This window comes from Dendropsophus ebraccatus, chromosome 8, assembly GCF_027789765.1.
Source record: "Dendropsophus ebraccatus isolate aDenEbr1 chromosome 8, aDenEbr1.pat, whole genome shotgun sequence".
NCBI classification, from domain to species: Eukaryota; Metazoa; Chordata; class Amphibia; order Anura; family Hylidae; genus Dendropsophus; species Dendropsophus ebraccatus.
In genome coordinates this window covers 89,867,419-89,889,186 of record NC_091461.1, presented here as the reverse complement: position 1 = coordinate 89,889,186, position 21,768 = coordinate 89,867,419, and the positions used below count along the sequence as shown (strand labels likewise).

Below are 21,768 nucleotides of genomic sequence, written 5' to 3'. Positions count from 1 at the left end.
ATATATATATATATATATATATATATATATATATATATATATATATATATATATACATACATACACTCTCACTTAAGAGGTTCTGCAAATCATTTTTACATAGGAAACACAGGGACATGTGTTTTTTCAATACACTGATTTCAAAAGGATATTTGATATTTTTTCCTACATGGAATCCCCCCGGCAGCCCCGCTGTGTGTTCCATCACTGCATTATATCTGCAAAGTAGATTTAGCTTGTGGCATTTGGGGGTTATCCAGGCTTAGAAAAACATGGCTATGTTTTTCCCTCCTGAATCAGCACCTCTCTTGTCCTCTCTTGGGTGCGGGTTTTGCAGCTAAACTCTATTGAAGTGAATGGAGCTGAATTGTAACACCACACTCAAGCTGAGGACAGTAGTGGTGCTGTTTGTGCAAGAAAGCAGCTGTTTTTTTTTTTTTTTTTTTTTTTTTTTAATCTAGTCCCGGATATCCACTGTAACAAAACAATTGCAGATGAAAAGTGAGGCAGCTGCCCATAGCAATGTCCCATCAGCCCCATGACTATAGATATTTGTATGACAGCAGGACTATGCTGAATTTAAAAGGAAATTATCACTAGTTCCCTGCTGCCCGTGATTCGTGTAGCATTGTGGTGATCTGTGACTCATTCTGAACATCTTTGTTGTCTTATTTTAATTACAGGTCTGATTTCTACTGGGAATTGGGTTTCAAGGCAGTCTAGACCCAGACTACCAGATCCTTTTTTCTTTGCATACACAGAGATATTTGATAATTTGGGATGGCGGTCCACCCCAATGATTCCAAACCTCATTTACAGCCAAAGTTACACCTATGAGTACTATGACAGAACATGGTGGATAAGAGTCTGTCAGTATTTTACTAATCAAACTACAGAGTGCATACAACTAGTGATAGCTTCCTATGCAAAAAGAGTCAGTGGAGCCTCATTCAAGAGTCTCGAAAAACATGGGACTGGCCAGATATCGCTCCGGGAAAAGACTAAGGGCCCTATTCCACGGGGCGATTAACATTCGCATAAACATTCGTCACTACTGCGAACGACCAAACGATGTCTTATTTAATGCGAACGATTTGCGAACGAGCAACGATAAAAATAGGTCCAGATCTTATTAAAGCGACTTATTAAAGAGGCGGGCCGAGAGCGTTCGTGCCCAGGGAAAGCACCGCCTGTGTGGTCTTGGGCTCGCCGAACGTATCCCGCCCAGGCGTATTGATGCAAGCGGTCTTCTCCAGCCAGTCTAGTTGGTCATTGCGCCTGCACGGGATACGTTCGCACCTGCGCACAAAGGAAGCCGAGAAGAGGACTCGGAAGCAGACGTAAACAGCGTAAGAGGGGTGGGGGTGGGGGTGTTGGGGGGCGGGTTGGCCGCACACAGGCATGGGAGGCGTGCAGGGACACACCACGGAGACGTCGCTGACACGGGAACGCCGCTGACCCGGCAACCATGGTGCAGAGTGCGGGCTGAGGGCGGAACGAAAGGCAGGGGGAGGCGAGCCCAAGACCACACAGGTGGCGCTTCGCCTGGGCACGAACGCTCTCGGCCCGCCTCTTAGACACGGCATATACTCTAGTAAACTTTGCTTTTCAGCCGAAAGAAAGTACAAACAGAGGGGACAAACATACCAGGAGACAGCACTTCAGATAAGCTACAAGCAGGTATAAGTAGCTGGGGGGGGGGGGAATCAGTGGGTACAGAGTCGCTTTAAGCGATCAATGATTTCTCATTTGGTCATTAATCGTTAACTGCTATTCAACCAAGCTATTATCGCTTAGATTCGAACGACTTAAGGTGTGTTTACACGTAACGATTATCGTGCGAATTTGCGCGATAACGATCGAATTTGACCGATAATCGTATGTGTAAACGCAGCGAACGATCAAACAACGAACGAGAAATCTTTCATTTTGATCTTTCAACATGTTCTCAAATCGTCGTTCACAAAAAATTTGCAGATCGTTCCATGTAAACAGTCGTTCGCCGATTTAACCAATGTGTGAGATAGGCTTTCGCAAAACGATTTTCCGTAATGTACCGTCTAAACGCTGATCGTTATGAAAAAAAAAAAACGTTACTCCGACATCGTTAATCATACGATTGGGCCAATTATCGTTTCGTGTACACGCACCTTTAACGATAATCAGAACGATAATCATCCCGTGGAATAGGACCCTTAGCCTGTAAGGAGACCACCAAAACTACCATATTAAGTGGCCCTTTGAGTCAATATCTGACTCAATTTACGAGTCTAGAGATATGAAAAGGGAAATTCCAAAGACAGGTATCCATCCACAGACAGCTGTTCCCAGGGGCGCCGCAATCATGAGGCGACTTGAATCGTCTGCCTCAGGCGGCGCCACCAGCTGTCTTCGTGGGGGCGGCATTCAGTGGCAGATTATAATATGGGCGGTTCGGGCGGCCGCCCACATTATAATCCGCCACTGACTGTACTGGAGCCCCCCCGCCCCCCGGCAGTATCTGTAATGAGATGCTGTGAGCGGCAGAGACTGTATTCATAAGCGCCGCGCTGTAATGAATCAGCCGCGCGGTGCTGATACTACAGCGCGGCGCTTATGAATACAGTCCCCCCCGCTCACAGCATCTCATTACAGATACTGCCCGGGGGCGGGGGGGCTCCAGTACATGCATTCCACGTCCGTGATCCGACAGGATCACGGAACGTGGAATGCAGCCTTAGTCCCCTGGCTGATGTGCGGCTGCCGGAGGTGTCCCATCCTGTCCCCGGCAGCGCGCGCATCAGAGAGATCCCCGTACGCCGGAAGTCACAGCCACAGGCACACGGGGAGATCTGTGATGCGCGCGCTGCCGGGGACAGGACGGGACACCCCCGGCAGCCGCACATCAGCCGGGACCAGACCAGAGAGGCTCGACGGGGGAACGGAGGGCAGGTGAGTTATGTGCTGTTTCTTGTTTTATCTGCTGTGCAGGGGGGGGGGGGACCATCTATAAGGGAGGGGGGAAAGAGGGGGACCATCTATAAGGTAGGGGGGGGGAAGGGGACCATCTATAAGGGAGGGGGGAAAGAGGGGGACCATCTATAAGGGGGGGGGACCATCTATAAGGGAGGGGGACCATCTATAAGGGAGGGGGACCATCTATAAGGGAGGGGGACCATCTATAGGGGGGGGAAGGGGACCATCTATAAGGGAGGGGGACCATCTATAAGGTAGGGGGGGGGAAGGGGACCATCTATAAGGGGGGGACCATCTATAAGGGAGGGGCGGGAGGGGGACCGTCTATAAGGGGGGGGAAGAGGGGGACCATCTATAAGGGGGGGAAGAGGGGGACCATCTATAAGGGGGGGGAGGGGGACCATCTATAAGGGAAAGGGGACCATCTATAAGGGAGGGGGAGAGGGGGACCATCTATAAGGGAGAGGGGGACCATCTATAAGGGAGAGGGGACCATCTATAAGGGGGGGGAAGAGGGGGACCATCTATAAGGGAGAGGGGACCATCTATAAGGGGGGGGAAGAGGGGGACCATCTATAAGGGGGGGGGGGAAGAGGGGGACCATCTATAAGGGGGGGAGAGAGAGGGAAGAGGGGGACCATCTATAAGGGAGGGGAAAGAGGGGGGCCATCTATAAGGGAGGGGAAAGAGGGGGACCATCTATAAGGGAGGGACCATCTATAAGGGAGGGGGGAGAGGGGGACCATCTATAAGGGAGAGGGGACCATCTATAAGGGGGGGAAGAGGGGGACCATCTATAAGGGGGGAAGAGGGGGACCATCTCCTAAAAGATCAGCACCCTCCTCTCCTGACATCCTCTGTGCTGCTGGGACTTCTCCTATAGGATTAGCACCCTCCTCTCCTGACATCCTCTGTGCTGCTGGGACCTCTCCTATAGGATTAGCACCCTCCTCTCCTGACATCCTCTGTGCTGCTGGGACCTCTCCTATAGGATTAGCACCCTCATCTCCTGACATCCTCTGTGCTGCTGGGACCTCTCCTATAGGATTAGCACCCTCCTCTCCTGACATCCTCTGTGCTGCTGGGACCTCTCCTATAGGATTAGCCCCCTCCTCTCCTGACATCCTCTGTGCTGCTGGGACCTCTCCTATAGGATTAGCCCCCTCCTCTCCTGACATCCTCTGTGCTGCTGGGACCTCTCCTATAAAGTCAGCCCCCTCCTCTCCTGACATCCTCTGTGCAGCAAGGGACCAAACATTATGTTTATTGGGGACAGCAGTGGGGGGGGGGGGGCAGTAGTGGATTATAATGTGGGCGGATTGACGGGGGGGGGGGGGGGCGTCATTCTATAGTTCGCCTCGGGCAGCAGAGAGGCTAGAATCACCCCTGGCTGTTCCAGGGTGTGGCCCCTCATCAGTGTGGAGTAGGACTCCGGCTAGGTGGGAGCAATGCCTAGTAAACCGATCCTATTAGGGCTACCCAAAGATTTTGGCTCCTCTACACTTTGCATGGCAATGATCACACCAACTCCATTGGTTATGTCATTACCTTTGTGACCACAATAGCTTGCATTTGTTAGAATTTTTTAGCAAATTGCTTGAATTTTTTGGCGCGGTGAAGAACCTTGTGTAAAGCCAGCCTTAGGCGGGGCTCATGCATTGTGGCCCTTAGGTTGTTATGTCCCATCTTGGCCAGGAACCAGGCATTAGAACAGTATGTTGTTGTGGTAAAGCACATGGTTTTGTTATGGTGTTTCCGCAGCTTACGGTAAATCATCTGTGGTACCTAGTGTCAACTTATTTGTCAATGAAAAAAAGAATAAAAAGGCAAAGTTCTAAGAAAAGATAAAAAAAATAATAATCAAACATTCAGTAAAACAAGTTTCTGGCCAGCTGACTGTACTCTTTTGGCTGATGTCTAGAAGGTTGCTACGCTGGATCTTCCAGTCCCTACTGAAGCTGGTGTATTCATATCCCGTATTGTAGAAGTGATGGCGATGCATACTGATAGTTTTCTCAGCCCTGGACAGAAAATTGCAGGGTCATTTTTCTAAAACTGTATAGTTTTAGTGAGAGAAACGGACTGTAGCGTCTCCCTCTTGAGAGTCCTGGAGATATTTTGATGGTTCTTGAGTTGTCGATTACATAGCATATAACAAAATGTACTAGAAGTAATATCAAGTGGGTAACAATTGTGACCAAGTACATACTGTAGATCACTCATTCTTTCCAGAGAGAAATGTCAGTGAGGTGTGTACATAGTGCCTAACCTCATTTATGAGTCACTTCATTTCTAGACAATGAGGTGAGTGTCAGCTAAAATAACAGAACGCCAAAATCACTGTAAAGTAATATTAGTAAAAATGTGTACTTCTCCATTACACAAGGCCCTCGGCCTGCTGAAGGGCGCTCCAGAGACGGCTGTGCAAGCAGTGGTGAAAGGTTTCACACATACAAAACAGAGATAAAAGCTTGGTAAACACTAACCACATTAAGCTTGGGTGGCCTTTCCAGAATCTACAAATGTTCTCTGGTAGCATCAGATGCATTTAGGCCTCATACAAATGAACATATTAATCAGTTTTTTCTATATGAATCAGTGTGAAAAAACAAAACAAAAAAACATGGCTCTAACTCGACATATTCCTTACGCATTGCTTGCACAGGCACCAATATGGCTGTGAAATATACACGCAACTACGAACAGTATCGGACCCATTCTATACTTTGAGCCAAAGGATAGGCAACAATGACCTTAGAATACACCAAGATGGATGTGGCCTCTCCATGTATATATAACATAGTAAGCAAAGTTGCTCATCTCCAGAAGGAAAATACAGTGGTGCCTTGGATTACGAGCATAATTTGTTCCAGGACTGTGCTTGTAATCCAAATCTACTCTTAAACCAAAGCAAATTTTCCCATAAGAAATCACTGATATGCAGACAATTGGTTCCATGACCTAAACATAATAATTTATTATTCTGAATAACTTGTAGAACAGATGAAACAAACATTTAGAAACAGCTGAATGTGTGATGTATGTGGTCACACATGTGGTGTATAATGTATAGTAAGTAAATAAACCTGAAAAACACAGCAGCAGTTTGTAGATATGGAAATCTAGATCCCCATAATGCAGTAGAGTAGTACAACAGGCTAAAATAGAGAAGCAGGGCTGCTGTCAGAAGTCTGTGTGGTCACATGACAGCAATGGGGAAAGGGGGGGGGGGGGGGTCAGCATAGACCAATCAGGAAGTGAGAGTCACAGAGCTGTGCAGGAGGACAGTGACAAAAATCTTATATACAGCAGTGCATATAGCTGAATGTAAGTGCAGCCACATTATAGCGGCAGTGTGTATAGCTGAGTGTGAGTGCAGGCACATTATAGTAGTGATGGAGAGGATGGGAAACACAAGGACTGACATATCTGCCATGATTTGTAAGGTGAGGGAGTACAGTGCTGTAGACCACACTGTGCAGACCATGCCCCTCCCCCACTACCGCTATCACCCAGTACAGGAAGCTCTTAAACCAAAGCAATGCTCTTAAACCTAGTTACAATTTTGAAAAACTGTGAGCTCTTCTTGCAAAACACTCTCAACCCAAGGTACCACTGTAACTTGCTCTACAGTCTCACCTACCGGAGCAAGTTCTTCTGCAAATAGAGATAAGCTTCTTTGCATACTTTTTTCTTCACAAAGTACTGCACAGTTTATAAGGGTCCCATACACCTTAGATTTTAGTCGACTGTACCCGCTGCTTGCGGTGGGTTTGGACATCAATCTAATGTGTATGGGGCTCTCCGGAACAACTACTGACAGAGGTTGGTGGTGATAGAGGTCAGGAGTGATGGAAAAAAATCACTGCCTGACCCCTTTGTTCTGGGAGCAAGAACTCTCTGACTGCAGCTTAAGGCCCTATTTCAAGGAACGATTATCATTCATAAAATCGCTCCAACGACCGCTCGTTAACGATCACTAAACAATTTTTTTTTAGCGAACGATAACACATAACGTGAATGATATATGTAGTGTAACGATTATTTTTCGGTCGTTACATGGTCGTTTAAAATGTTTGCCGGGGTGATCATGACCATACGACACACCTACCAACGACTGAAAGATTTCTAATTTTACGAACCGATTAGCGAACTTCAAAGAACAACGATTTTTTTCCAACTTGCTGAAAAACTATTTTGAACGACAATATAACGATTTTGCCTTTGTTGTTCACTCATTTACACTAATTCCACGAAGCGATTATCGTTAACGAGCAGTCGTTGGAGCGAGTTTATGAACGATAATCGTTCCGTGGAATAGGGCCTTTACTTCCCATAAAGACTACAGGAACACTAAGCTGATAACGGACAGCCCAACTTAAGACTATAGTCTAAGGGCCATATTAGACGTCCGACATTTCCAAGGAGGCAAACATGGACCTGCTAGAGCGGTGCTCGCTTCCTGAGCTTATACATGGCTCGATAAATGTGCAGCAAGGGCTGTATATATTTGTCCGTGCAGCCCTTGTACGTTACATAAAAAATAATAAAGTTTATACTTACCCTCCACCCTGTTGTCTGGAAGCCTTTTGCCTGCATTCCCTGCTCACCGCTGATGCTTTTGGCAAGTTTCTTCAATGAAAGGCTGCTCAGCCAATCACTGGCCGAGACAGGACAGCGCCACAGCCAGTGATTGGCTGTGCGGTCTGTCACTGAAGAGTCAACAATGAGCTGGGAACACAGGCAAAAGGGCAGAACACCGGGGGAGCATAGGTAAGTATGAACTATATTATTTTTACACTGTCATCAGCTGTCAGACGCACAACACCACACATAGGGATGCATAGCCAGGGGCCAATAAATTTTAAGCAAGTTTAATTGACAGCTATCAGCCAATGATCGGCTCTTCGGCTGATCATTGTCTGTATTACACAGAGCAGATTATTGCTCTGTGTAACAGGGCCCTAAAGGAGACATCCTACTTGCCCTACTTGTAAGGGGCGCCCAAGCATTCCCTGGTAACAAGTGATCACTGGGCCTTCCAGGATCCAGACACATGGCCATTAATTTATAGATCAGATGACAGACTATAGAGAAGGGGGTGTCTTTATAGAACAAGATGTCCATAAATGTCTGATAGATGCTCCCGCCCCAGTGTGGTCAGACATGTATGGCATACCTGTGGATATTTGAGCTGGAAACACCCCTTTAAGTAAATGTCATCTGGCAGGTAATGAAAGAAATGTGTATGAAAGAATTATCACTTTTGCCCTTCCATGTATAACTCAGTCAGGGTATGTGCACACTTAGCAAATAGGACGGAAAGTCTGTCACATAATCCGATGCTCGCACCAGTTTGCAGACAGCGGCGGGTGTGCGCATCTCCATTCTATGCACTGGCGGATTCCTTCCTCCGCCCAAAGAATGATCGCGTCGGATCCTATTTACTTAGTGTGCACATACCCTAAACAAGGGAAAGCAACCCAGTATAAAGTATAAGTAATCTGAGGCAGGAAGTGAACAGCAACATCAGCGAGTATACGGCATATCCAAAATCAGTGTACTCAGCAATTATCTCTGGCAGCTCGTAATCTTCTGCCTGATGTAAATCTCTGTAACCTTATCAAGCTATATGGCCTATCTTATAGCGGTGGCTGTATGTATACTGACAAAAAGCTTATCTAGTCCATACATTTATTATCTACCACATGTGTTTCTCCTCCTATCCCCAATGTATAATGCATTTATAAACAACAGCTGGTATACAGGCAAGCTGTTATGATGGGGACACATATACAGAAGTTCTCTCAGATGTAGTGTAGAGCAAATACAGAAACTCAGCCACACGATCATCCGTCATTCAGGATCCAAACTGCTGACTGGTATATAGCTGTTAGGGAAAGGAGACACATGGTCCTTTGCATATATTTGTCTGAGAAAAATTATTTTATTCTCTGCTACAAAAAGGTAAAAAAAGCCTTTTTCCAAGCCCCTTAACATCTGCAGGCTGGAAGGCCTCCTCACTCCCCATATTATCTTGATTGTCCACCAACTGAAAGTTGAGCCCTGTCAGTAAGCGTTACCGTCATTTAACAAACTTTTGATATGTCATATAGAGAGATGTCAAAAGTTTTTATGTGTCAGGCTCTGGGTGTTCAAACCTTCACAGATCACCAGAATAAGCTGGGAAAGGCACATGGCTGAGCACTTCTCTTCCCATCTCGCTGCAGGAAACAGATTCTATAGTCTAGGGTCCCACTTCCAGCAGTGGGAAAAGCAGTGTTACCAATTCTCTCCCAGCTATCGGTGGGAGTCTGAACCCCCAACCCAGACCAATTAAAACTAGGCATTTTGGACCCACCTTGAAGCCGCTAACATAAATGCTGTGGATTTTCTACAACAATATTGAAATTAACAAGTCTGCAGTAAATAAGCCATGTTTGAACCCAGCCAAAGACTGACTTGACACAAGTGTATGTGTATAGGCAACACATCTGTATAACATAGACAAGTCCTGGCCTGACTGCAGATCTGATGACCCAAACTGATGCTACGTTTACACGGAACGATAATTCACCCGATTGTACGATTAACGATGTCGGAGTAACGTTTCTTTTTTCATAACGATCAGCATTTAGACGGTGCGATATATCATACGGAAATTCGTTTTACGATCGCTTAAAGCCTCTCACTCATTCGGCGAACGACTGTTCACACGGAACGATCTGCGAATTTTTTGCGAACGATCAACGACGATTTAAGAACTTGGTGAAAGATCAAAGTGAACAATTTCTCGCTCGTCGCTTGATCTTTCGCTGTGTTTACACGTACGATTATCGTTCTAATTCGATCGTTATCGTGAGAATTCGCACAATAATGGTTCTGTGTAAACGCAGCATGACAGGTATCAATCATGCCTTAAATAGACAATGTTATTTCCAAAAACACTTGATATGTCATAAATGGTCGATCAGGTGAACAAATCGGGAGCAGTGCCCATTCTCTCCAGGCACACGTGATTGAGATTGCTGCATAATGTAAGTCTATTGAGCTGTCTCACCCACATAGACACAGAGCATGGGAGAGAAGAAAGCGGCAGGGTGCGTCTCGATCATAAATTGAACACTGAGACCCCATCCAATAAAAACTTTAAAAGGCAAGTACTCTTCAAGCCAGCCGAAAGGCCCTAATACACGAAGCAATTACAGTATGGGCCGTTCGACGATAATCGCTTAGTGCAATAGAAGACAACGACTTGCCAACATGCACAATTTCGGCTGATCGTTGTCTTTCAACACGTTGAAAAATCAATGATCAGGATAGCAGCGAACTGCTGCGGTCGCTGCATGGTATAGGAGTGGTGGCTGCCCGGACAATCCAGCAATCAACCGAGCAGCCTGCCGCCAAACCCCCCCCCCCCCTGCCTCGCTGCCAGTGCGTGTAATAGTGTCGGCAGCAAACGGGGAACGAGGAGCAAGCCAGGGCTGACCTGCTCCTTCTCATCGCCCTGTGTAATAGGGGCTTAAGGCCTCATTCAGACGTCTGTAATGTGGCGTGTAATAGCAGACCTGCAATTGGACCCAAACATTTCAATGGCCCTGTTGACAAATCTGTACATGCTACGGGGCTGTGATCTTTGCCACAATAAAATAAAATAAAAATTAAAAAATGGACAGGCCCCTGGATCACTATCTGTGTAGAGGTCCGTACACAGCAGGCAACTACAGATGTATAGTCATTGCCATAGTAAGTAGTATGGCAAAATTTAGTGTGGACTTGAACTAAAGTCAATAGCAAATATACAAAGTAAAACAATACTTAAAAAAAAAAAAACTGCTTTAAAGAAGAGACCACTTAATATATTGTACATGTCCAAAGAGAAAACCCTATTAGAAGACGACTCAGCAGCATGAGTGATTAAATAGAATGGGCTATTACAGCCAAAACTAACACTTATAAAACCATAAAAATAAAAGGGAGTTGCAGCATCACTGATCCTGACGCAACGTCTGGGGAAAAGGATTCAGAAACAATTCCTGGAGAAACTTTTTTTTTTTTTTTTTAAGATAAAATTACATTCTTTTGGCTCCTGCTTATACTGAAAGACGTTCTGTGCTGCAATCAGTGTCGTGAAAAAATAGGACATGTCCTAGTGCGGAGGTGGATCGCGGCATAGACTGCTCAATAGAAGTCTATGGGATTCGTGTTTTCACAGACTCCATGGATACCACATCCGTGGATTCCGTGAAAACAGGGATCCCATGTGACCTGCATGAGCCCCCCCCCAGCTGGCAGTGCATTCCCACAGATGAGCGCCAGACCCCTGTCCCAACCATGTCACCTGCATGCCCTCAGATGAGCACCCCTCAACTGGCGTAGTCCTGCGCTACTTCACTCTACCTTCTCTCGGGAGAAGGAAGTAGTGCAGGACTACACTGGTTGAGCGGAGACCTTAGTTCGTCTGTGGGTGGTGATGCGCTGCCAGGTACAGGGCAGGGGTCGGGTGCTCATCTGAGGGGATGCAAGTGGCATGGTCAGGTGCTCATCTGAGGGGATGCAGGTGACATGGTCAGGGCGGTGAGGGTGTCAGGTGCTCATCTGAGGGGATGCAGGTGACATGGTGAGGGGGGGTCAGGTGCTCATCTGTGGGGATGCAGGTGACATGGTCAGGGCGGTGAGGGTGTCAGGTGCTCATCTGAGGGGATGCAGGTGACATGGTGAGGGGGGGGGTCAGGTGCTCATCTGAGGGAATGCAGGTGACATGGTCAGGGCGGTGAGGGTGTCAGGTGCTCATCTGAGGGGATGCAGATGACATGGTCAGGGCGGTGAGGGTGTCAGGTGCTCATCTGAGGGGATGCAGGTGACATGGTAAGGGGGGGGGGGGATGGGTCAGGCGCTCATCTCTGGGGATGAGCTGCCAGGTCTGGGGGAAAGGGGATACACTGGAGTGATGCACATCAGTGAAAACAACGAGCACAGATGCAATTAAAGATTATTTTCCACAGATTGCAGAGAAAAAATAGCTGACGTTTTTGCGGCCCAGAAAAATCACTAAACGTGTGAATGAGACCTAAGAATTGACATGTGGGTTCTTGAGGCAGAATACACTGGTAATTCAGAAAAGTTAACTACTAACATTACACCTCTGTTAGTTACAACTAACAGAGGTGTAATGTCCCAAGAATGATGGTGAAAAGACATAGTGAACTTCAAGCACATTTGGGGCTGAAGCTGAACACTCCGCATTTGATTGTAGCTGAAGAAATTGGATGCCCTATGGCTGTTTTCCAGGGCTCCCTGCATCCAACTTCTTCAGCCAGCGGTATTCAAATGCAGAACGATTGGACTCGAGCATGGACAAGTAGTGCTCATCTGTACTTAGAGAGTCCCAGTCATCAGACCCCCTATCCCCTATTCTGTGGACAGACATAACTTGATATTGGGATGACCCCTTTAAGAGCATGATACACAGAGGTTTTTAACAGGGCTATAAATGACTTTACACACTGTAATAGAGTCTATAATTCTAATAATTTTGTACACCACTTACGACTGTCACTCATTGTCTTCAGGCACAGTGAAAATTCTGACTGGTAAGTGGCAAACTGGTGTGTGAACGCAATCTCTTAATGGTCTAGCAATTAATCGATCCATCTAGACTTTGCTACCCCAACTCTAAACCGTGTGACATGAGGTGACATACATAAACCCTAGGTTAGAAATAGTCAAGGATCAAACACGAATAAAGCATGAAAAAAGTACCCCATGTAGAAGGGAAATACTGTGGAATTGACTCTACAGCAACAGAGAAGACTCTAATATGTCCATATAAAATGAATTGTGAGATTTTCCATTTACATTGTCTAATAGTAACTCTATAGGGGAGATATATCCTACTTGAGTATATCACAAGGGGAACAGCAGTCTTGGCAGCTTGCCCCAGATTCATCAACACAGGGTGGTATCTGGCATTGTTTTATTAAGTGTTAAAGCTAGGAAGCCACTAAACTGAACTAAAGTGTATATATATATATATATATCCATCCATCTTTTTTTTTATTATTATTTTTACTTTTATAGCGCTGACATATTCCACATTGCTGTGCACAGCCTGTCACTATACACATCAGTCTCTGTCCCCACTAGGTTCACAAATTAAGGGTGCGTTCACATGTACGAATCTGCAGCAGATTTGATGGCGCAGATTTGAAGCTGCAGATTCAAAGCAAATCAATTCTAGGCCATCAAATCTGCTGCGGATCTGCTGCAGATCCTGTACATGTGAATGCACCCTTAAGGGGGAACTGTTCAAAACATATAACAGCAGCATAACTAGCTAGGGTCTAACAGCTGGGGCTCACACTGACCACAGGAACAGAAGTCGCTTGCCCCCCACCAGTGATGGAACATCAGTCCACATACTATGGCACCTGCAGACAGCACTGAGCTACATTCAGAAGTCTCATAGAGGGTGAATGAAGTGGTAGGGAAGAATGCTGCTCCATTCACTAGGAGGACAAGAGGCCTCCATTCTCCAGATAAGTAGGGATCCCAGCATAGACCTCCAGAGATCAGTTATCACCTAGACTGAAATAACCCCTTTCAGACACATACAGGTCATGTTTTTCATAAGAAGCTAACAATCAGTATAGGAGTATAGCAAAAACTTGACTAACCAGAGGAAACCCAGAGAAACATGAGATGCAGCCTCCTGCCCATGCTGTCACTAGTCAGATGAGAAACCAGGATCACATTGCTGCCAGTCAACAATTCTAACAGATTTCCTGTATATCTGCCTCTCTCCATTCTCACACAGCACCATCTTATCCTTCAGTCATTGATACAGTCTGATAATATACACTATTATCTACTAGCCTGAAGGGAAAGTTAGCAGTTCCATAGATGACACTTTACAGAAATGGGATGTGTCCATCTGTCATATACTATAACTAGTTGTATAATAAAGCAGCAGAATGTCTCCCTAGGATAAGAACTCTGCCAATATTTACTGAGCTACACAAGGTAAACACCATCACAGTGTGAAGAGTAACCTCCTGTGCAGAGATCCCTCATCACTGTGTCTATGGGATGGGTAGTGCCATACCTGAGGCTGCTGCTGCTGCTGCTGCCATCCTCCTCCTCCTCTTCTTCCTCCTCCTCCTGAGCAGAGAGCCGTGCAGGAGCCAGGCACAGGTAGGATGAGCGCTATAGAGAGTGCACAGCGCTGTACATGCTGCAGCCACTGACCGTGCACACAAAGCACAGCCTCCAAAGTGCCGACACTTCCTGTGACCGAGGAAATGAGAGACTGGGGAGGAGGAGATACTGAGAGACAGCCCATAGCCTGGAATATACAGCCAGCCGAGACCCTCTATTATACAGCCCATACCTCTCATTTACAGCTAGAGACAGCCCCTGTGTGTAGAGAGAGAGAGACAGCCCCTGTGTAGAGAGAGAGAGACAGCCCCTGTGTAGAGAGACAGTCCCTGTGTAGAGAGAGACAGCCCCTGTGTAGAGAGAGACAGCCCCTGTGTAGAGAGAGAGAGACAGTCCCTGTGTAGAGAGAGACAGCCCCTGTGTAGAGAGACAGTCCCTGTGTAGACAGAGACAGCCCCTGTGTAGAGAGAGACAGCCCCTGTGTAGAGAGACAGTCCCTGTGTAGAGAGAGACAGCACAGGAGAGTACAGCTGGAGGAAGCCCATTCTCTCTGATATACAGCTGAAACCTTACCAACCCTCAGTATACAGCAAGAGAAAGACCATATCATTCAGTATACAGCAAGAGGAAGACCATACCATTCAGTATACAGCTAGAGACAACAGGGGCTGTCTATTGTACAGCTAATAACTGCAGGGATTATCAGGTATATACAGCTAAAGATAACAGGGGGTGTCTAGTATACAACTGCAGGGACTATCAGGTATATACAGCTAACGATAGCGGGGACTATCAGGTATATACAGCGAAAGATAGCAGGGACTATCAGGTATATACAGCTAAAGATAGCGGGGACTATCAGGTATATACACCGCAAGATAGCAGGGACTATCAGGTATATACAGATAAAGATAGCGGGGACTATCAGGTATATACAGCGAAAGATAGCAGGGACTATCAGGTATATACAGCGAAAGATAACAGGGAATATCAGGTATACAGCTAACGATAGCATGGAATATCAGGTATACACAGCTGAAGACAGCGGGGACTATCAGGTATATACAGCTAAAGATAGCAGGGACTATCAGGTATATACAGCTAAAGATAGCGGGCACTATCAGGTATATACAGCTAAAGATAGCAAGGACTATCAGGTATATACAGCGAAAGATAGCAGGGACTATCAGGTATATACAGCTAAAGATAGCAGGGACTATCAGGTATATACAGCTAAAGACAGCAGTGACTATCAGGTATATACAGCTAAAGATAGCAGGGAATATAAGGTATATACTGACATAGACATCAATTATTCACCTAGAGGAGTGCTCCCCAACATGTGGCTCTCCAGCTATTGCAGAACTCCTGCGGGCTATCTATCTATCTGGGCATGATAGGAGTTCTGTAACATCTGGAGCCACATGTGGGAATCACTGTCCTAGGACAAACTTTGTCTCTTTTTATTACACAGCTCTTGACTGCTAAGTATACCAGACTGCTTGCATTTTCTAGTATACAGGTAGAGACAGCTCTTTTCTCAGATAGATAGATAGATAGAGCCAATACATTATGGTTTTATAGCTGTGGATGCCTGGGCCCTTTATTAAACAGCTGGAGGACTGGGGTCCATCGGGCACAGATGGTGGCATCCATCTTCTGCAGCCATCAGTAATCAAATGCCGCACCCGTTTGAGATTCGCTCATCTCTAGTTGCTGTTAGTGTAGAACAAGCACTAAAATGCTCATATGTTCCTAAATAGACCTAATCGAATCGATGCCTGATGAAGGGGAGGGTGGCCTCCCTGAAACACGTAGCTGAATGCAAATAAAGAACCTCTTACACCTGAACGTGGAGTCAGTGTCCTGTAACATTGAGGAAACTTGGTGATCCAGACGTCAGACTCCTGGGCTGGACAGACTGCAGCCGCAAATTCACCGCTTTTTTCACTTTTTCTACGCAGTCAAGCTCAATTAATAAACAGCTCGGGTAATATACAGTGGGGGAAAAAAGTATTTAGTCAGTCACCAATAGTGCAAGTTCTCCCACTTAAAAAGATGAGAAAACAAATCCCGAAAATCACATTGTCTGATTTTGTAAGAATTTATTTGCAAATTATGGTGGAAAATAAGCATTTGGTCACCTACAAACAATCAAGATTTCTGGCTCTCACAGACCTGTAACTTCTTCTTTAAGAGTCTCCTCTTTCCTCCACTCATTACCTGTAGTAATGGCACCTGTTAAAACTTATCAGTATAAAAAGACACCTGTGCACACCCTCAAACAGTCAGATGCCAAACTCCACTATGGTGAAGACCAAAGAGCTGTCAAAGGACACCAGAAACAAAATTGTAGCCCTGCACCAGGCTGGGAAGACTGAATCTGCAATAGGCAACAAGCTTGGAGTGAAGAAATCAACTGTGGGAGCAATAATTAGAAAATGGAAGACATACAAGACCACTGATAATCTCCCTCGATCTGGGGCTCCACGCAAAATCTCACCCCGTGGGGTCAAAATGATCACAAGAACGGTGAGCAAATCCCAGAACCATGCGGGGGGACCTAGTGAATGAACTGCAGAGAGCTGGGACCAATGTAGCAAAGCCTACCATCAGTAACACACTACGCTGCCAGGGACTCAGATTCTGCAGTGCCAGACGTGTCCCACTGCTTAAGCCAGTAAATTACTGGGCCCGTCTGAAGTTTGCTAGAGAGAATTTGGATGATCCAGAAGAGTATTGGGAGAATGTCCTATGGTCTGATGAAACCAAAGTGGAACTGTTTGGTAGAAACACAACTTGTCGTGTTTGGAAGAAAAAGAATACTGTTTCTCTGCAAAGGGGCTGGGACGACTGATCTGGGTACATGAAAGAATGAATGGGGCCATGTATCATGAGATTTTGAGTGCAAACCTCCATCCATCAGCAAGGGCATTGAAGATGATACGTGTCTGGGTCTTTCAACATGACAATGATCCAAAGCACACCGCCAGGGCAACGAAGGAGTGGCTTCGTAAGAAGCATTTCAAGGTCCTGGAGTGGCCTAGCCAGTCTCCAGATCTCAACCCTATAGAAAACCTTTGGAGGGAGTTGAAAGTCCGTGTTGCTAAGCGACAGCCCCAAAACATAACTGCTCTAGAGGAGATCTGCATGGAGGAATGGGCCCAACATACCAACAACAGTGTGTGCCAACCTTGTGAAGACTTACAGAAAACGTTTGACCTCTGTCATTGCCAACAAAGGATATATAACAAAGTATTGAGATGAAATTTTGTTACTGACCAAATACTTATTTTCCACCATAATTTGCAAATAAATTCTTACAAAATCAGACAATGTGATTTTCTGGATTTGTTTTCTCATTTTGTCTCCCATAGTTGAGGTCTACATATGGTGTCAATTACAGGACTCTCTCTTTTTTTTAAGGGGTGGAACTTGCACTATTGGTGACTGACTAAATACTTTTTTTCCCCACTGTACCCCATTGAAATCAATGGAGACTTGAGCATTTATCAGGTGGCCCCTGCTATGCAGAGCAGAGGGTGACTGGTTAACCTTTTTTTTTTTTTTTCTACTTTATTATGTCTCCTGCCAGAATGAAAAAAATGAAATAGTTGTGGAGAGTGGGAGATATAACTGAGTCCTTTGTGAAGTATGGCTGTGGAGGTGTGCACACAAACCTGCTGCAGTGGTAGGCCTGATTCAGCCCCACTGGGGCAACAGAGACTCATGGACTATGTGTAGAGATCAGCGAGCATGCTCGTCCAAGCTTGGTACTCGTTCGAGTATTAGGGTACTCAATGGTGCTCGTTACTCGCGGTACTCGAGACAGTGGCATCTTCCTCTTCCTGCATGTTTGGCGGCTTTTTCTCAGCCAATCATCATTTATGAGGAGAGGTTAAAAGAATTGAATGTGTTTAGTCTGGAGAAGAGACGTTTAAGGGGAGATATGATTAATTTATTTAAATATATAAATGGCCCCTACAAGAAATATGGGGAAACGATTTTCCAGGTAAAACCCCCTCAAAGAACAAGAGGGCACTGCCTCCGCCTGGAGAAAAAAAAGGTTCAATCCTGGAGGCGACAAGCCTTCTTTACCATGAGAACTGTGAATCTGTGGAACAGTCTACCACAGGACCTGGTCACAGCAAAAACAGTAGAGGGCTTCAAAACAGACCAAGTTCTTAGACCAAAATAATATAAATGCATATGTATAGAACTTATCACCCCTCCCCCTTCCCTGTATCCATCCCCTCCTTGGTTGAACTTGATTGACATGTGTCTTTTTTCAACCGTATTAACTATGTAACTATATAACTATCATGCAGGAGAGTCTTTGGGAGCTCATACCGTCACCTGGGAACCCTACATATCGATAGCAGCGATTAGTAGTGGATTATAATAGGTCCTTTTCGGGCGGTAGCCCGGGGCCCATGGCCACCCAAAAAGACCTATACTTTCAGTGATGTATTGCCTCCTGCCTACAGTTTTGCCATGATTTGCTAAAACTTGGTGCTTTTTATTGCAATTTTGCACAAATAAGGTCATTATCACATTATCTATCCTATACTATGGACAACTCTTTAATGCCACCATAGTTATAGTGGGATAGGGGGGCCCAGGCTTGGTGAACAGCCCGAGGCCTATGGTGAAGTTAATCTGCTCCTGGCAACAATTGGCTGGCCAAATCAGATGACCTGGGCATATAAAACTCAGGTCCCGCCATACTCTCTTCAGAAACAGGCTGGATGAGCATAGGGAGAGAGCTGCTGTCTGTCAGGGAGAGTGTTAGGCAGGGAATTAGTGTGCGGTTAGGCAGGAATCCGACACGAAGAATCCAACAGTCCTTGTAACTAAGGGCTTAAAATTTTTAAAACTTTTTTTTTTTCCTACTCTTGGCTGCTGGCTTGGACTTGTAGTGCAGCTGTCAGTAGTCAATCTGACCTGTTGCTGACATTTTCTTGGCTGGCTGGGATCTCTAGTTCAGCTATACCTATCCTCACTGTGCTGTGTCCTGTGCACCAGTTAAACACATAGGGGGGATTTATATTAGGCCCGCCCCCTTTTCCCCAGCAGGATTCACTAAGAGGTGCACGCCTCTTAGTGAATCTGGCCGGCCGGGCGCCCGAACCTGTGCCTGGCGCACTAAATCTAAATCTACAACCTGCTTCCATCAAGTGTAGATTTTGATCATGATTTACGCCTAAATCGCTTAAATCATAATAAATGAGGCGTGGGAGGAGGCCACGCCTCCTCCCCGCCTTGTCACCCCCCCCAAGCATGCCCCCCCAAGCACGCCCCCAAGAACCCGGCTGCCCTTGCTGTTTCTGTCCATTCCCGTGTTGTTTCCATCATTTTCTGAGGTTTCCAGGTTTTCAGGTAACCTTCCCTGTGCAGAGCTTTGGTCCCCTGCAAAAATGCTAAAGTTTCCCATTGACTTCAATGGGGTTTGTTACTTGAAACGAGCACCCGAGCATCAGGAAATATTCGTCTTGAGTATCAGGCACCTGAGCATTTTAGCACTCGCTCATCTCTAACTATGTGCAGTGGACAGGAGGACATCTGTGCTTAGAACTGTCTATAAAGACCTCTATACCTGTCAGACAATTCTGTGGATTTTGGGGTGACTGGCTGGCTGTTTAATGTATATGGGTACCTACCCCTATTTTGCCCTGACAGATTACAGTATGTCAGGATACGGAAAGATTGGGCATGTTAAATTTGACTGATTATTTTGTTTTCCCTAGAGTTATAATATACTGGCAGGGGAGTCTGGCAGCATCACTCAAAAGTCCACTGGCCAGATAACCGCTTTAACCCTTTTAGACTGGTGACAAGGTGATATTAGTGCTTTCACTGCTGTTTTTTTTTTTTTTTGTAAATCAAAGTTTATTAGAAGATTTTTGAAGCATATCAGAAAGGAAAAAGACATTTAGAAAGTAGCAAATGCCTGGCGGGGAAAAATCCCAGCCATAAGAATCGTTAAATCAAACCATGCAAGAAAGAATAGAAAATAGCGGGTTGAGATCAGCAGCATTATAAACATGTCATAGATAAAATATGTACCATTGTGTACAACATGTTGATACACAAAAATCTTAGCACTATCCCGCTGCTCCTTGAACGTCAAAGTATGCTGAGATACCGACCTCCCAGTAACACGAGGTGCGGTCTAGGGCCCCCACTATACGTTAGTCTAGGCATGTACCGCAACCAGCGGTTAAGGAGCCGTAAAGTATAAGAAATAAGAAAAGATCAGAGGAAAAATATGGGGAGAATGGAAGCAAGAAAGGGGGGGGGGGGCGGGGGGAAGGGGGGGGAGAGGGGGAGGGGCAAGGACACTGTCCAGAAGTGCGAGAGCCAACCAATCAGAGAAAGCAGTGAGGCGCCTCTAGGGTCGTTGCTTAGAGGTATGGTGTAAGGGCCTGGCCCTCCTTAAAAGAGGACCATGGCAGCCACAGCCGTTCCACCTTAGATCCCCGGTCGAGGTCATCCGCCATCATGGATTCCATACGGAAAAGAAAGTCCATTTCGGTCGCCCACTCCGCTATGGATGGGGGAGCTGTGGACTTCCAATGCCTGGGTATGACTGCCCTAGCTGCTGTCAGAAAGTGGCGTAGCAGTCCCTTTTTGATCGCAGAGACCGGGCCGGGGATCAATGAAAGCAGAGCAATGCTGGGTGTAGGGGAAAGTGATTTGCCTGTTACCTGGGTATAGATTTTAAAGACATTTTTCCAGAACGGCTGGAGCACCCTGCAGTCCCACCAAATGTGTAGCATGGAGCCTATCTCCGCCTCGCAACGCCAACAGGTCTCGGGAACAGTCGGGTAGCATTTGTGTAGGAGCTGAGGGCACCTATACCACCTTGTGAGGATTTTGAAATTCTTTTCCTGGGCAACACAGGCCACCGGTAGTTTATGCGTTAATGTGAAGATCTTTAGTTGGTCGGTTTCAGATAGGGTGATGTTAAGGTCTCTCTCCCACGCCGAAATAAACGGAAGAGTCCCATCAGCTTCCTTGCTCAACAACAGCCTATATAATTGAGAAATTACCTTGGTCGGCGGGGCGGTCTGCAGCAGCAGGGTTTCCAGGTCCGTGGAAGAGGTCACCAGAATCCCAGAGGGGAAGTGGGTCCATAGAAAGGCCTTCAGCTGTTCGTATTCAAACCAAGAAAGGACTCTCTCCGGGCAGTCCCGCTGCAATTCAGGAAGGGGGCGCAGAGAGGAGCTTCCCTCCAAAACCTGGCTCAACCTGGCACCCTCAGAGGCTGACCACAGGAGAAAGGTGTCCCTGTGCATGGCTGGGGGAAAAGCCGGATTGCCGAATAGAGGGCTCATGACGCCCGGCCGGTGAGACAGAGAGTACACAGGTAGTAGCCTATCCCAGACCCGGAGAAAGCAGCGCGTCAGGTACGGAAGGGACGCCATCTGAGGCCTATGAATGGGCAACACCCATGGTAGGGAACGTAGAGCAATCGGGGACATCTCCGCCTCCAGACCGACCCACTGCTTAACTCCAGCGCCATGGAACCAATCCACCACTCTCATCAGGACCGCCGCTTTGTAATACAGGGAGAGGTTTGGCAGGCCAGCCCCCCCCAGATGCCTGGGCCGGGTGAGTGTTTTGAATTTCAGCCGGGGACGCAGGGAACCCCAC

The 21,768-nt window shown here is 46.4% G+C and overlaps 1 protein-coding gene across 1 annotated transcript in view; it reads right to left on the bottom strand.

Annotated features, from left to right (window-relative positions):
- The window catches only part of CSGALNACT2 (chondroitin sulfate N-acetylgalactosaminyltransferase 2), a 46,880-nt gene extending 32,652 nt beyond the window's left edge, over positions 1-14,228 (bottom strand). The window contains exon 1 of the mRNA XM_069979280.1: positions 14,060-14,228. The gene's annotated coding sequence lies outside the window, so the exon portion shown is untranslated. The remainder of the gene's footprint in view (positions 1-14,059) is intronic.
- Positions 14,229-21,768: the final 7,540 nt, after the last annotated feature.